The sequence below is a fragment of the Ranitomeya variabilis genome, chromosome 1 (genome assembly GCF_051348905.1).
Source record: "Ranitomeya variabilis isolate aRanVar5 chromosome 1, aRanVar5.hap1, whole genome shotgun sequence".
Lineage (NCBI taxonomy): Eukaryota > Metazoa > Chordata > Amphibia > Anura > Dendrobatidae > Ranitomeya > Ranitomeya variabilis.
This window is the reverse complement of record NC_135232.1, coordinates 213,504,765-213,521,898: the sequence shown is the minus strand read 5'-3', so window position 1 is coordinate 213,521,898 and position 17,134 is coordinate 213,504,765.

Sequence of the window (17,134 nt, the reverse complement as noted above, 5' to 3'; positions counted from 1 at the left end):
AACTACAGAGCCGAATCTTAAAACAGTTTCTGACAGAGGTCTAGCAAAGGTTAGATGTGCAATTGTGGTATAATCTAACTTCACCAGAGTGTATCTCATTGCTTTATTGTGTGTAATGTTCCCTGTCACTACTAATGCCTATGTGCCTAACTGGAAATGAATGTTCTACAATGTACTGGAACACTAATACTGCTTATAAGGTGAAAGCTACACTACAAAAAATTATGTATGTAGTTTTTTTTTCATAAAGATATGCATTTCTCCATTCAGTAGGACTGACTTTAGTTCCCCTTAGGAGTTATGACATGAGCATTATGCACGAAGCTTGTATGGCAGTGAAAAAAACAACAGTTCCCTTTATAAGAGCTGCCTAGGCTCCATTTCCTACATACAATACTTTGTCAGATACCATTTGTATACAATTATTCTCCTTTAAAAGAATATACCCTACTAGAAAAAGGTAAATACAGGGTGGGCCATTTATATGGATACATCTAAATAAAATGGGAATGGTTGGTGATATCAACTTCCTGTTTGTAGCACAATATTATATGGGAGGGGGAAAACTTTTCAAGATGGGTGGTGAACATGGTGGCCATTTTGAAGTCGGCCATTTTGGATGTATCCATATAAATGGCCCACCATGTAGATTTTTATGAATTTGGTGATCTTGGGGAATTTGTACAATTTGCAATTAGCTTTGCATAATTCACCTGAAAAAGCCAAAGATGACTGCAAAAGATTGCTTCAACCAAAGAAAGATCACATGATGTTGGATGCAGCTGAGTTGGCTTCCCTAAAATACCTTGTAGCTATCTCATCACATGCTAAAGGAAAGCCGATCGGGAGGTACTATCATATATCGTATAAAATATAAAGCAGGAAATGCAGCAGCCATTTTGTGGTGCATCTGTATGGAGAGACAACGTCACAGCTTAACCATAAGGATAGGAAGAAAAGGCCAATGATCAATTTGTACAGATAAATTGTGTGACAACATAGCAGCGGAGATTAATGTGTAAGGAAAGGAGAATAGTGGCATACACATTTTTCAGGGACATTTGAAGTTTTTAAGTACTTTCAATTTGCAGTGAATTAATTAGTCACAAATCAAATTTCGTGGGAAACAATGGTTGTTTGTGCTCTGCTGAGATATGTTATTTAGCTATGCTCTACCATTTACATGTATCTCATTTCCCTATGACAAATATGAACCATTGAGACACAAAGCAAGATATGTTGCTATAAATACACCAGTAGTAGAAGTTAACAGATCTTTTGAATATTGACATTTTCGGCAATTTGATTTGCGTTGAACACATTTGCCACAATCCTGAAAAGCCACTGTTTAGAGAAAGAGATGCCATCTCTAGTCTATACAATCATAAAATGGTCCTCCTCGGCTATACCCTGAAATTATTTCTTTTCTAAAAATTAGCTTGACACACTAGTTCTCCATATAAAAGACTTCTGTTTTCGATCTCACATACAATAATTTGGCAAATAAGATATTGAGTGTCACGGGTTTGCCGCGACAGAGAGGAGCCAGACAACCTCAGCATTTGATTTCTCCTACTCCTGCACTGATTGGAAGTACTTCCTCTACATATTAAATGGTGTAAGTTTCTTTTAGCAGTGCAGGGGTTAACATGCTCAGTTGAGAGCCCCTGGAAGCTTTCCAGTGTTAAAGCTCTCAGCTTTGCACTGTAAGCCACTGCCATCTCTTACATAAACTAAGTCCTGGCTAGCACTCATTGTCAGAGTAGCATTTGCTACATGGCTGGAGGATGTTGGTGGTTAATATTGGAGAAGGTGTTTGGTGGTTTCATCTGTGATTGTTGCTAGGTTTTGAGTGTGTGATAATTCCCTTTCTTTTCTACTTTGGTTTAATCTCATCCTGTACTCCACGATGTTTACTGTTGTGAATTCTGCTCTTGGGCTCCCTCCGGTGGTTGTTAGTGGTAGTGCTGTTGTCTTGGGGTTGTAATCCAGGGCAGGTGTTTCTGCTGATTGCAGCTCTACTAGGTATTTAGGTGTACAGGATCCATTACTCCTGGCCAGTTGTCCATTGTTCTCTCTCTGGTTCCTCATGCCCTGCTGCCAATTCAGCTAAGTGTCTGTTTTTTTGTCTCTGTGCACACATGCAGTGTGCTTTGCAATTCAGTACAATTCATTGTGTTTTTTTTCCAGCTTAGCCTTTGTTTGGATTTTTCAGTCATGCTGGATTCTCAGTAGATGCAGATATACTTTCTATGTCTTTAGTTAGATGTAGAATATTTGTATTATCTGCTGTGGATATTTTTAGGATTTTAATACTGACCACTTAGAATTCTGTCCTATCCTTTTCTATTTAGCTAGAAGTGCCTCTTTTGCTAAATCCTGTTTTTCTGCCTGCGTGTGTCTTTCCTCTTATACTCACAGTCAATATTTGTGGGGGGCTGCCTATCCTTTGTGGTTCTGCTCTGAGGCAAGATAGAATTCCCATTTCCATCTATAGGGGTATTTAGTCCTCCGGCTGTGTCGAGGTGTCTAGGACGTGTTAGGTACACCCCACGGCTACTTCTAGTTGCGGTGTCAGTTTAGGGTTTGCGGTCAGTACAGGTACCACCTACTCCTGAGAAAGTCTCTCATGCGGCTCCACGGTCACCGGATCATAACAGTTTACCTCTGTTGTTTATGTGTGTATATTTGTATGATTGGTATTTTCCTTTATCCCTGTTCATATTACCTTGTTAGTCTGGTTGGTGTAGTATGTGTTGTGAACTCTGTTTTCAGGCTCCCTCTTGTGGTCACTGGTGGTATGGTGTGGCTTTTGCTTTGGGCTCCCCCTGGTGGCTTTGCCTGTTATCCTGCTGGACTCTGGCTATCAGCTGGTTTGTTATCCTCTGGGAGGTTCCTATATAGCTCTGTTTTACTTCCACTTGTTGCCGGCTGTCGATGTAATCAGTGCTACTCAGATTCCTTCTGACTACCTTGCTCCCAGTCCACCCAGGACAAGCTAAGTTTTCTTTGCTCATTTTTTGATCAGCAGTGTTTATCATGTTTTCTTGTCCAGCTTGCTAAAATGTGATTCCCTCGCTTGCTGGATGCTCTAGTGGACTGAGTTTCTCCCTACACACCATTAGTTGGTGCGTGGGTTCTTGAATTCTCAGGATGGATATTTTGTAAGGGTTTTTTATTGATCGCATAGACCCCTGCTCTATTTTCTGCTTTCTAGTACTAGTGGGCCTCTTTTGCTGAATCTGATTTCATCCCTACGTATGTGCCTTCTTCTTACTTCACCGTTAATATTTGTTGGGGGCTTCTATATCTTTGGGGATTATTTCTCTGGAGGCAAGCGAGGTCTTTCTTTCTCTTTAGGGGTAGCTAGTTCCTCAGGCTGGCTCGAGACGTCTAAGAATTTTTTAGGCACGTTCACCGGCTACCTCTAGTTGTGTTGGATAGGTTCAGATTTGTGATCAGTCCAGTTACCATCTCCCTAGAGCTTGTCCTTAGTTTATTCACTTGCTGGTCTATTCGTGATCCTCAGCCACTAAGGATCATAACAGTACAGCCGGCCACAAGTGTTAATTGTATGGCAGAAGCAGGAGAAAAGAAGCCTTGAGAATTTATTTTTTTTTTTTGCAGTGTGTCTAGCTGCTGTGGCTAGCTTCTCTCCTCCTCTTAATCTTGGTGTGGCTCTGGGTTCAGCTGCTGACATGGATGTCCAGAGCTTGGCTTCCAGTCTGGATCATCTTGCTGCTAGGGTTCAAAGTATTCAGGATTTTGTTGTTCACAGTCCTATGTCAGAGCCTAGAATACCTATTCCGGAGTTGTTTTCTGGAGATAGATCTAGGTTCCTGAATTTTAGGAACAATTGTAAGTTGTTTCTTTCTTTGAAACCTCGTTCCTCTGGTGATGCCGTTCAGCAAGTTAAGATTATCATTTCCTTTTTGCGCGGTGACCCTCAAGATTGGGCCTTCGCATTGGCGCCTGTTGTGAACTGTGTTTCTGGGCTCCCTCTGGTGGTCACTAACGGTATTGTGTTAGGTATGTCTTGTTGCAGGCCTGAGCTCCAGCTGTGTCGTTAAGCAGCGGGTGTTTCCTATTTGAGTCTCCTCTGGACTCAGTCTCTTGCCTGGCATCGTTGTATCCAGACCTATTTGGTCTCCTCCGGATTCCTTTCAGTCTGCCTCATGCAAGAAAAGCTAAGTCTGTTTTGTACAATTTGGATCGTTTGCATTATTCAGTGTTTTTGTCCAGCTTGCTTTACATTTGATTTTTGACTCGCTGGAAGCTCTAGGGGGCTGATATTCTCCCTCCACACCGTCAGTCGATGTGGGGGTTCTTGAATGTTCAGCGTGGATGTTTTGTAGGGTTTTCTGCTAACCGCATAGTCCACTATCTATTTTCTGCTATCTAGACTATTGGGCCTCACTTTGCTGAATCTAGTTCATCTCTACGTTTGTGTTTTCCTCTTGCCTCACCGTTATTATTTGTTGGGGGCTTTCTATATCTTTGGGGTTCAATTTCTCTGGAGGCAAGCGAGGTCTTATTTTTTCCCTCTAGGGGTAGTCAGTTCTCCGGCTGGCTCAAGACGTCTAGAACCAATGTAGGCACGTTCACCGGCTACTTTTAGTTGTTTCTGTCAGGATCAGGTATGCGGTTAGCCCAGTTTCCACCTCCCTAGAGCAGTATTTATATTTTTGCTATCTTGCCGGAATATCAGAGATCCTCTGCCATTGGGATCATAACAGAATGCCAGGCCAAAAGAAAATGTTTAATGCATCGCAGAACGGGATTAAAAAGAAGTTCTGAGTTGTTTTTTTTTGCTGCAGTTTGCCTAGCTTCTTCCATCCCCTTTTTCTCTGAATGGCTGAAACTCTGCTGCAGATATGAATGTCCAGACTTTGACTTCTAGTGTGGATCAGCTTGCTGCTAGGGTGCAAAGCATTCAGGATTTTGTTATCCATAGCCCTATGTCTGAACCAAAAATACCTATTCCTGAGCCGTTTTTTGGAGATAGATCTAAATTCCTGAATTTTAGGAATAATTGTAAATTGTTTCTGTCTCTGAAACCTCGTTCCTCTGGTGATTCCGCTCAGCAAGTTAAGATTGTTATTTCCTTCTTGGCGGCGACCCTCAGGATTGGGCCTTCTCTCTGGTGCCAGGAGATCCTGCATTGGTGAATGTTGATGCGTTTTTTTCTGGCACTTGGTTTGCTTTATGAGGAGCCTAATCTTGAAAATCAGGCTGAAAAAATGTTGCTGGTTATCTCTCAGGGTCAGGATGAAGCTGAGGTATATTGCCAAAAATTTCGGAAATGGTCCGTGCTTACTCAATGGAATGAGTGTGCACTGACCGCAAATTTCAGAAATGGTCTTTCTGAAGCCATTAAAGATGTGATGGTGGGGTTTCCTATCCCTACAGGTCTAAATGATTCAATGGCTCTAGCCATTCAAATTGATCGACGTTTGCGGGAGTGCAAATCTGATAATCCTTTGGCGGTGCTGTCTGAACAGTCACCTGATTCTATGCAATGTGACAGAATTCTGACCAGAGCCGAGTGACAAAATCATAGACGTCAAAATGGGTTGTGTTTCTACTGTGGTGATTCAACACATGTTATCTCAGCATGCTCTAAACGTTTAAAAAAAAAAGTTAATCCTGTCGCCATTGGTACTTTTCAGCCTAAGTTTATTTTGTCTGTGACTTTAATTTGTTCATTATCTTCTTACTCAGTTATGGCTTTTGTGGATTCTGGTGCTGCTTTAAGTCTGATGGATTTGTCGTTTTCCAAGCGCTGCGGTTTTGTCCTGGAGCCTTTGGAAAATCCTATTCCTCTTAGAGGAATTGATTCTACGCCATTGGCAGAGAATAAACCTCAGTATTGGACGCAGGTGACCATGTGCATGACTCCTGTACATCAGGAGGTGATTCGTTTTTTGGTACTGCATAAAATGCATGATGTTGTCGTTTTGGGTCTGCCATGGTTACAGGCCCATAATCCAGTTTTAGATTGGAAAGCTATGACTGTGTCTAGTTGGGGGTGTCAGGGGATTCATGGCGATTCTCCATTGGTGTCTATTGCTTCTTCTACTCCTTCTGAGATCCCTGAGTTTTTTTCAGACTTTCAGGATGTATTTAATGAGGCCAGGTCCAGTGCCCTTCCTCCTCATAGGGACTGTGATTGTGCTATAGATTTGATTCCTGGTAGTAAGTTTCCTAAGGGACGACTCTTTAATTTATCTGTGCCAGAGCATGCCGCGATGTGGAGTTATATAAAGGAGTCTTTGGAGAAGGGACATATTCGCCCATCCTCGTCCCCTCTTGGTGCAGGATTCTTTTTTGTGGGCAAGAAAGACGGGTCTCTGAGACCTTGTATTGATTATCGTCTTCTGAATAAGATCACTGTTAAATTTCAGTATCCTTTGCCATTGTTGTCTGATTTGTTTGCTCGGATTAAGGGATCCAGTTGGTTCACCAAGATAGATCTTTGTGGTGCGTATAACCTTGTGCGCATAAAGCAGGGAGATGAATGGAAAACGGCATTTAATACGCCTGAGGGTCATTTTGAGTACCTGGTGATGCCTTTCGGATTATCTAATGCTCCTTCTGTGTTTCAGTCCTTCATGCATGACATCTTCCGGAAATATCTGGATAAATTTATGATTATTTATCTGGATGATATTTTGGTTTTTTCTGATGATTGGGAGTCCCATGTGAACCAGGTCAGGATGGTGTTTCAGGTTTTGCGGGAGAATGCTCTATTTGTGAAGGGCTCAAAATGTATCTTTGGGGTACAGAAGGTTTCTTTTTTGGGTTTTATTTTTTCCCCTTCTACTGTGGAGATGGACCCAGTTAAGGTCCGTGCCATTCATGACTGGACTCAGCCCACGTCTGTTAAGAGCCTTCAGAAGTTCTTGGGCTTTGCTAATTTTTACCGTCGTTTTATCGCTAATTTTTCCAGCGTCTTTTGCTATTCATAATGTGTTCCATGGGTCCTTGTTGCGGCGGTACGTGGTGCCTATGGTACCTGCTGTTGAGCCTCCTGCCCCGGTTTTGGTTGAGGGCGAGTTGGAGTACGTGGTGGAGAAGATTCTGGATTCTCGTATCTCTAGACGGAAACTCCAGTATTTAGTTAAGTGGAAAGGCTATGGTCAGGAGGATAATTCCTGGGTTGTCGCCTCTGATGTTCATGCGGCTGATTTGGTTCATGCCTTTCACGCTGCTCATTCTGATCGCCCTGGGGGTCTTGGTGAGGGTTCGGTGACCCCTCCTCAAGGGGGGGGTACTGTTGTGAACTGTGTTTCTGGGCTCCCTCTGGTGGTCACTAACGGTATTGTGTTAGGTATGTCTTGTTGCAGGCCTGAGCTCCAGCTGTGTCGTTAAGCAGCGGGTGTTTCCTATTTGAATGTTGGATAGGTTCAGATTTGTGATCAGTCCAGTTACCATCTCCCTAGAGCTTGTCCTTAGTTTATTTACTTGCTGGTCTATTCGTGATCCTCAGCCACTAAGGATTATAACAGTACAGCCGGCCACAAGTGTTAATTGTATGGCAGAAGCAGGAGAAAAGAAGCCTTGAGAATTTTTTTTTTTTTTTTTTGCAGTGTGTCTAGCTGCTGTGGCTAGCTTCTCTCCTCCTCTTAATCTTGGTGTGGCTCTGGGTTCAGCTGCTGACATGGATGTCCAGAGCTTGGCTTCCAGTCTGGATCATCTTGCTGCTAGGGTTCAAAGTATTCAGGATTTTGTTGTTCACAGTCCTATGTCAGAGCCTAGAATTCCTATTCCGGAGTTGTTTTCTGGAGATAGATCTAGGTTCCTGAATTTTAGGAACAATTGTAAGTTGTTTCTTTCTTTGAAACCTCGTTCCTCTGGTGATGCCGTTCAGCAAGTTAAGATTATCATTTCCTTTTTGCGCGGTGACCCTCAAGATTGGGCCTTCGCATTGGCGCCTGTTGTGAACTGTGTTTCTGGGCTCCCTCTGGTGGTCACTAACGGTATTGTGTTAGGTATGTCTTGTTGCAGGCCTGAGCTCCAGCTGTGTCGTTAAGCAGCGGGTGTTTCCTATTTGAGTCTCCTCTGGACTCAGTCTCTTGCCTGGCATCGTTGTATCCAGACCTATTTGGTCTCCTCCGGATTCCTTTCAGTCTGCCTCATGCAAGAAAAGCTAAGTCTGTTTTGTACAATTTGGATCGTTTGCATTATTCAGTGTTTTTGTCCAGCTTGCTTTACATTTGATTTTTGACTCGCTGGAAGCTCTAGGGGGCTGATATTCTCCCTCCACACCGTCAGTCGATGTGGGGGTTCTTGAATGTTCAGCGTGGATGTTTTGTAGGGTTTTCTGCTAACCGCATAGTCCACTATCTATTTTCTGCTATCTAGACTATTGGACCTCACTTTGCTGAATCTAGTTCATCTCTACGTTTGTGTTTTCCTCTTGCCTCACCGTTATTATTTGTTGGGGGCTTTCTATATCTTTGGGGTTCAATTTCTCTGGAGGCAAGCGAGGTCTTATTTTTTCCCTCTAGGGGTAGTCAGTTCTCCGGCTGTCTCGAGACGTCTAGAACCAACGTAGGCACGTTCACCGGCTACTTTTAGTTGTTTCTGTCAGGATCAGGTATGCGGTTAGCCCAGTTTCCACCTCCCTAGAGCAGTATTTATATTTTTGCTATCTTGCCGGAATATCAGAGATCCTCTGCCATTGGGATCATAACAGGCGCCAGGGGATCCTGCATTGCTTAGTGTAGATGCGTTTTTTCTAGCCCTTGGATTGCTCTATGAGGAACCTAATCTTGAGAACCAGGCTGAAAAAACGTTATTGGCCCTCTCGCAGGGGCAAGATGAAGCAGAGGTGTACTGCCAGAAATTTCGGAAATGGTCGGTGCTTACTCAGTGGAATGAGTGTGCCCTGGCTGCAAATTTCAGAGAAGGTCTTTCTGAAGCCACTAAGAATGTCATGGTGGGGTTCCCTACGCCTGCAGGTCTGAATGAGTCAATGACTCTGGCCATTCAGATTGATCGGCGTTTGCGGGAGCGCAAACCTGTGCACCATTTGGCGGTGTCTTCTGAACAGACACCTGAATCTATGCAATGTGACAGAATTCTGACCAGAAGTGAACGGCAAAATTATAGACAGCAAAATGGGTTGTGCTTTTACTGTGGTGACTGTTATGACCCCAATGGCAGAGGGTCTCAAAAGTACATACCAAGTCTGCAAACACAAAAAACCAGCTCGTAGGGCAGTGGTAACTGGGCTGACCATATATCTAATCCTAGCACCACAAATAGCAGCAGCCGGGGAACGTGCCTACGTTGGTTCTAGACGTCTCGCGCCAGCCGGAGAACTAACTAACCCTAGAAGGGAAAAGATAGACCTTTCTTGCCTCCAGAGAAAAGACCCCAAAAGTTGGAAACAAGCCCCCAACAAATAATAACGGTGAGATAAGGAGAAAAGACAAACGTAAGAATGAACTAGATATTTAGCAAAGAGAGGCCCACTGACTAATAGCAGAATATAGTAAGATGACTTATATGGTCAGCAAAAACCCTATCAAAATTTCCACGCTGGATATTCAAGAACCCCCGAACCATCTAACGGCCCGGGGGGAGAACACCAGCCCCCTAGAGCTTCCAGCAAAATCAGGAATCACATTTAGTACAAGCTGGACAAAAATATGAGCAATGCAAATAACCAAAAAACAAGGAAGCAGGACTTAGCTTAATTTTGCAAGATCCAAGACCAGCAGACAGGAGCAAACAGAAAGGAACTGATTACAACGATGCCAGGCACTGGACTGAGAATCCAGGAAGTTTATATAGCAACACCCCTGGACTAACGACCCAGGTGGGTGCCAAACTGAGGAAAGACAATCCCAGAGTGATATCACTAGTGACCACAAGAGGGAGCCAAAAAAGTCTAATTCACAACAGTACCCCCCCTTTAAGGAGGGGTCACCGAACCCTCACCAAGACCACCAGGGCGATCAGGATGAGCAGCGTGAAAGGCACGAACTAAATCGGCCGCATGCACATCAGAGGCAACCACCCAGAAATTATCCTCCTGACCATAGCCCTTCCACTTGACCAGATACTGAAGCCTCCGCCTGGAGAGACGAGAATCCAAGATCTTCTCCACCACGTACTCCAACTCGCCCTCAACCAACACCGGAGCAGGAGGCTCAACAGAAGGAACCACAGGTACAACGTACCGCCGCAACAAAGACCTATGGAACACGTTGTGAATGGCAAACGACACCGGAAGATCCAAGCAAAAGGACACAGGATTAAGGATTTCCAATATCTTGTAAGGACCGATGAAGCGAGGCTTAAATTTAGGAGAGGAGACCTTCATAGGAGCAAATCGAGAAGACAGCCATACCAAATCCCCAACACGAAGTCGGGGACCCACACCGCGGCGGCGGTTGGCAAAACGCTGAGCCTTCTCCTGTGACAACTTCAAGTTGTCCACCACATGATTCCAGATCCGCTGCAACCTATCCACCACGGAATCTACCCCAGGACAGTCAGAAGGCTCCACATGTCCCGAGGAAAAACGAGGATGGAAACCAGAGTTGCAAATAAAAGGCGAAACCAAAGTAGCGGAACTAGCCCAATTATTAAGGGCAAACTCAGCCAACGGCAAGAAGGTCACCCAATCATCCTGATCTGCAGAAACAAAACACCTCAATTAAGCCTCCAGAGTCTGATTAGTTCGCTCCGCTTGTCCATTAGTCTGAGGATGAAAGGCAGACGAAAACGACAAATCAATGCCCATCTTAGCACAAAAGGATCGCCAGAACCTGGAAACAAACTGGGATCCTCTGTCAGACACAATATTCTCAGGAATGCCGTGTAAACGAACCACATTCTGAAAGAACAAAGGAACCAGATCGGAAGAGGAAGGCAGCTTAGGCAAAGATACCAAATGGACCATCTTGTAAAAGCGATCACATACCACCCAGATGACAGACATGCCCTGAGACACCGGAAGATCTGAAATGAAATCCATGGAAATGTGTGTCCAAGGCCTCTTCGGGACAGGCAAGGGCAAGAGCAACCCGCTGGCACGAGAACAGCAAGGCTTAGCTCGAGCACAAGTCCCACAGGACTGCACAAATGACCGCACATCCCGTGACAAGGAAGGCCACCAAAAGGACCTAGCCACCAGATCTCTGGTGCCAAAAATTCCCGGATGCCCTGCTAACACCGAGGAATGAACCTCGGAAATGACTCTGCTGGTCCACTTATCAGGAACAAACACTCTGTCAGGTGGACAAGAGTCAGGTCTACCAGCCTGAAATCTCTGCAACACACGTCGCAAATCCGGAGAAATGGCTGACAGGATAACTCCCTCTTTGAGAATACCAACTGGTTCTGCGACTCCAGGAGAGTCAGGCACAAAGCTCCTTGAAAGAGCATCAGCCTTCACATTCTTTGAACCTGGTAAATACGAGACCATAAAGTCAAAACGGGAGAAAAACAATGACCAGCGGGCCTGTCTAGGATTCAGGCGTTTAGCAGACTCGAGATACATCAGATTTTTGTGATCAGTCAAGACCACCACACGATGCTTAGCACCCTCGAGCCAATGACGCCACTCCTCAAATGCCCACTTCATGGCTAACAACTCCCGATTGCCAACATCATAATTCCGCTCAGCAGGCGAAAACTTCCTAGAGAAAAAAGCACATGGTCTCATTACAGAGCAACCAGGGCCTCTCTGTGACAAAACGGCCCCTGCCCCAATTTCAGAAGCATCCACTTCAACCTGAAAGGGAAGTGAGACATCAGGCTGGCACAAAACCGGCGCCGAAGTAAACCGGCGCTTCAACTCCTGAAAAGCTTCCACGGCTGCAGGAGCCCAGTTAGCAACATCAGAACCTTTCTTGGTCATATCCGTCAAAGGTTTAACAACGCTAGAAAAATTAGCGATAAAACGACGGTAGAAGTTAGCAAAACTCAAGAACTTCTGAAGACTCTTAACTGACGTGGGTTGAGTCCAATCATGAATAGCTCGGACCTTGACTGGGTCCATCTCCACCGCAGAAGGGGAAAAAATAAAACCCAAAAAGGGAACCTTCTGTACTCCAAAAAGACACTTTGAGCCCTTAACAAACAAAGCATTCTCACGCAAAACCTGAAACACCATCCTGACCTGCTCTACATGCGAGTCCCAATCATCAGAAAAAAACAGAATATCATCCAGATAAACAATCATAAATTTATCCAGATACTTCCGGAAAATATCATGCATAAAGGACTGAAACACTGAAGGAGCATTAGAGAGCCCGAAAGGCATCACCAAGTACTCAAAATGACCTTCGGGCGTATTAAATGCAGTTTTCAATTCATCTCCTTGCTTAATGCGCACAAGGTTGTACGCACCACGAAGATCCTTCCTTCTTGGCCACAAAAAAGAATCCCGCACCAAGAGGGGAAGAGGATGGACGGATATGCCCCTTCTCCAGAGATTCCTTGATATACGAACACATTGCGGTATGCTCAGGTACAGACAGATTAAATAATCTTCCCTTAGGAAATTTACTACCTGGAATCAAATCTATAGCGCAGTCACAGTCCCTATGAGGAGGAAGAGCACTGGACCTGGACTCGCTGAATACATCCTGGTAATCAGACAAATACTCAGGAACTTCCGAAGGAGTAGAGGAAGCAATAGACACCGGCGGGGATTCACCATGAATTCCCTGACAGCCCCAACTTGACACAGACATTGCCTTCCAATCCAAGACTGGATTATGGGTCTGTAACCATGGCAGACCCAAAACGACCAAATCATGCATTTTATGCAGAACAAGAAAACGAATCACCTCCCGATGTTCAGGAGTCATGCACATGGTTACCTGTGTCCAAAACTGCGGTTTATTTTCCGCCAATGGCGTAGCATCAATACCTCTAAGAGGGATAGGATTTACCAAAGGCGCAAGAACAAAACCACAGCGCTTGGCAAATGACAGATCCATAAGACTCAGGGCAGCACCTGAATCCACAAACACCATAACAGGGTAGGAAGACAATGAGCAAATTAAAGTCACAGACAAAATAAATTTAGGTTGCAAATTACCAATGGCGACAGGGCTAACAACCCTTGTTAGGCGTTTAGAGCATGCTGATATAACATGTGTAGAATCACCACAGTAAAAACACAACCCATTCTGACATCTATGATTTTTCCGTTCATTTCTAGTCTGAATTCTATCACATTGCATTAAATCAGGTGTTTGTTCAGACAACACCACCAGAGGATTAGCAGTTTTGCGCTCCAGCAAACGCCGGTCAATTTGAATAGCCAGCGCCATGGAATCATTCAGACCTGTAGGAATGGAGAAACCCACCATCACATTCTTAATGGCTTCAGAAAGGCCATTTCTGAAATTTGCGGCCAGAGCACACTCATTCCACTGAGTAAGCACGGACCATTTCCGAAATTTTTGGCAATACACTTCAGCTTCATCCTGACCCTGAGAAATAGCCAGCAAGGCTTTTTCTGCCTGAATTTCAAGATTGGGTTCCTCGTAAAGCAATCCGAGCGCCAGAAAAAACGCATCAATATTTGCCAATGCCGGATCTCCTGGCGCTAGCGAGAAGGCCCAATCCTGAGGGTCGCCCCGTAAGAAAGAGATAACAATTTTTACTTGCTGAGCTGAGTCTCCAGACGAACGGGGTCTCAGAGATAGAAACAATTTACAATTATTCCTGAAATTCCTAAACTTAAATCGGTCTCCAGAGAACAGTTCAGGAATAGGTATTTTAGGTTCAGACATTGGACTACTGGTAACAAAATCTTGTATGCCCTGCACACGAGCAGCAAGCTGATCCACACTTGTAATCAAAGTCTGGACATTCATGTCTGCAGCAAGCACAAGCCACTCAGAGTTAAAGGGGAGGAAAAAAGAGAGGAAAGAAAAAAAAAAAAATACTCAGACTTTCCTTTCTTGTAATCCCACTTCTGCAATGCATTAAACATTCAACCTTGCCCCTGGCATACTGTTATGACCCCAATGGCAGAGGGTCTCAAAAGTACATACCAAGTCTGCAAACACAAAAAACCAGCTCGTAGGGCAGTGGTAACTGGGCTGACCATATATCTAATCCTAGCACCACAAATAGCAGCAGCCGGGGAATGTGCCTACGTTGGTTCTAGACGTCTCGCGCCAGCCGGAGAACTAACTAACCCTAGAAGGGAAAAGATAGACCTTTCTTGCCTCCAGAGAAAAGACCCCAAAAGTTGGAAACAAGCCCCCAACAAATAATAACGGTGAGATAAGGAGAAAAGACAAACGTAAGAATGAACTAGATATTTAGCAAAGAGAGGCCCACTGACTAATAGCAGAATATAGTAAGATGACTTATATGGTCAGCAAAAACCCTATCAAAATTTCCACGCTGGATATTCAAGAACCCCCGAACCGTCTAACGGCCCGGGGGGAGAACACCAGCCCCCTAGAGCTTCCAGCAAAATCAGGAATCACATTTAGTACAAGCTGGACAAAAATATGAGCAATGCAAATAACCAAAAAACAAGGAAGCAGGACTTAGCTTAATTTTGCAAGATCCAAGACCAGCAGACAGGAGCAAACAGAAAGGAACTGATTACAACGATGCCAGGCACTGGACTGAGAATCCAGGAAGTGTATATAGCAACACCCCTGGACTAACGACCCAGGTGGGTGCCAAACTGAGGAAAGACAATCCCAGAGTGATATCACTAGTGACCACAAGAGGGAGCCAAAAAAGTCTAATTCACAACAGGTGACTCAGCTCATGTTATCTCAGCATGCTCTAAGCACAAAAAAAAGGTTGATAAATCTGTCACCATTGGTACTTTACAGCCTAAGTTCATTTTGTCTGTTACCCTGATTTGTTCCCTGTCATCTTACCCGGTTAATGCTTTTGTAGATTCAGGTGCCGCCCTGAGTCTTATGGATTGGTCATTTGCCAGGCGCTGTGGTTTTGATTTGGAGCCTTTAAAATTCCCTATTCCACTAAGGGGAATTGATTCTACACCATTGGCTACGAATAGACCTCAGTACTGGACACAAGTGACCATGTGCATGACTCCTGTTCATCAGGAGGTGATTCGCTTTCTTGTACTGCATAATTTGCATGATGTCGTCGTGTTGGGTCTACCATGGTTGCAGACTCATAATCCAGTCCTGGATTGGAAAGCTATGTCGGTGTCAAGTTGGGGTTGTCAGGGAATTCATGGTGACGCTCCTGTGGTGTCAATTGCTTCGTCCACTCCTTCTGAAGTCCCTACGTTTTTGTCAGACTACCAGGATGTATTTGAGGAGCCCAAACTCAATTCTCTACCTCCTCATAGGGACTGTGATTGTGCTATAAATTTGATTCCTGGTAGTAAGTTTCCTAAGGGACGACTTTTCAATTTATCTGTGCCGGAGCATGCTGCCATGCGGAGTTATATAAAGGAGTCTTTAGAGAAGGGACATATTCGCCCGTCCTCATCCCCTCTTGGTGCAGGATTCTTTTTTGTGGCTAAAAAGGATGGTTCCCTGAGACCCTGTATTGATTATCGCCTTTTGAATAAAATCACGGTCAAATTTCAGTATCCTTTGCCATTGTTAACTGATTTGTTTGCTCGCATTAGGGGGTCTAGTTGGTTCACCAAGATAGATCTTCATGGTGCGTATAACCTTGTGCGTATAAAACAGGGTGATGAATGGAAAACTGCATTTAATACGCCTGAAGGCCATTTTGAGTACTTGGTGATGCCTTTTGGACTTTTCTAATGCTCCTTCAGTCTTTCAGTCCTTTATGCATGACATCTTCCGTGAATATCTGGATAAGTTTATGATTGTGTATCTCGATGATATTCTGTTTTTTTTCGGATGATTGGGAGTCTCATGTTAAGCAGGTCAGGATGGTCTTTCAGGTCCTGCGTGACAATGCTTTATTTGTGAAGGGCTCAAAATGTCTTTTTGGAGTCCAGAAGATTTCTTTTTTGGGTTTCATTTTTTCTCCTTCTACTATTGAGATGGACCCAGTCAAGGTTCAGGCTATTCATGACTGGACGCAGCCTACATCTGTTAAGAGTCTTCAGAAGTTCTTGGGTTTTGCTAATTTTTACCGTCGCTTCATAGCTAATTTTTCTGGCATTGTTAAGCCTTTGACGGATTTGACCAAGAAGGGTTCTGATGTGACTAATTGGTCTTCTGCGGCTGTGGAGGCCTTTCGGGAGCTGAAGCGTCGGTTTTCTTCGGCTCCGGTCTTATGTCAGCCAGATGTCTCACTTCCCTTCCAGGTGTAGGTTGACGCTTCCGAGATTGGAGCGGGGGCTGTTTTGTCGCAGAGAAGCCCCGATGGCTCTGTGATGAAGCCATGTGCTTTCTTTTCAAGAAAATTTTCGCCTGCCGAGCGGAATTATGATGTCGGTAATCGGGAGCTGTTGGCTATGAAGTGGGCATTTGAGGAGTGGCGACATTGGCTCGAGGGAGCTAAACATCGTGTGGTGGTCTTGACTGATCACAAGAATTTGATTTATCTCGAGTCGGCCAAGCGGCTGAATCCCAGACAGGCTCGTTGGTCGTTGTTTTTCTCTCGTTTTGATTTCATGGTCTCGTACCTGCCGGGTTCGAAGAATGTGAAGGCTGATGCTCTTTCTAGGAGTTTTGTGCCTGACTCTCCTGGAGATTCAGAGCCGGCTGGTATCCTTAGAGAAGGGGTGATTTTGTCTGCCATCTCCCCAGATTTGCGACGTGTGCTGCAAAAGTTTCAGGTGGATAGACCTGACCACTGTCCACCGGAGAGACTGTTTGTCCCGGATAGATGGACCAACAGAGTCATCTCCGAGGTTCATTCTTCGGTGTTGGCGGGCCATCCTGGAATATTTGGTACCAGAGACTTGGTGGCCAGGTCTTTTTGGTGGCCTTCCTTGTCGCGGGATGTGCGTTCCTTTGTGCAGTCTTGTGGAATTTGTGCTCGGGCGAAGCCTTGCTGTTCTCGTGCCAGTGGTTTGCTGTTACCTTTGCCTGTCCCGAAGAGGCCTTGGACGCACATTTCCATGGATTTTATTTCAGATCTCCCTGTCTCTCAGAGAATGTCTGTCATCTGGGTGGTGTGTGATCGTTTTTCTAAGATGGTCCATTTGGTGCCCTTGCCTAAGTTGCCTTCCTCC